The following is a 620-nucleotide window of genomic DNA, read 5'->3' on the forward strand; positions in this document are numbered from 1 at the left end:
GAACAAGATCATTGAAATGTTTATTCCCAGACACATATTGTATGTACATTCCATAGTTTTGCTTTGTGTTTGTTGCTGGTTTAGCCCAAATCTTCCTGTGTGTAGAGAGATGAATTATAGATTTGCAGTTTAGCACAAATACCTAATGAATACACATTTACATAAAATGAAATATTTTTACATTGAGTTACCTTTCTCCAACACATAAGGTTTGTTCCAGTACAGTTTTGGTGCTAAACTGAATGGTTGTACAGTGATAACAATGGCAGTGCACATGCATTGCATTTCAAGGCAGTTTAGATGTAGGACAAATGTATTATAATCCTGACCAGCCAATGGCATACTTGCTTGAAATATCTATTGTTTTACAGTACTGCTGTGGAATCCATACTTGTGCCACATGTTTTACTTGTGATTATGTTTAATGTGTCATATTACTATGTAACTAATTTATTTAACATATCATTTAAGTGCCATGTATGACTGTCTTGAGATGAAATAAACTACTCATTGTTTATTGGTATTCAAACACTCCTATTAAACTAAATTCTGTATCATTTCTAGATATCAAAACCAGTGATAGAATACATAAACAATAAAGACTTGCAGCATGGTAAAAT

Source organism: Penaeus monodon, chromosome 28 (genome assembly GCF_015228065.2).
Source record: "Penaeus monodon isolate SGIC_2016 chromosome 28, NSTDA_Pmon_1, whole genome shotgun sequence".
NCBI classification, from domain to species: domain Eukaryota; kingdom Metazoa; phylum Arthropoda; class Malacostraca; order Decapoda; family Penaeidae; genus Penaeus; species Penaeus monodon.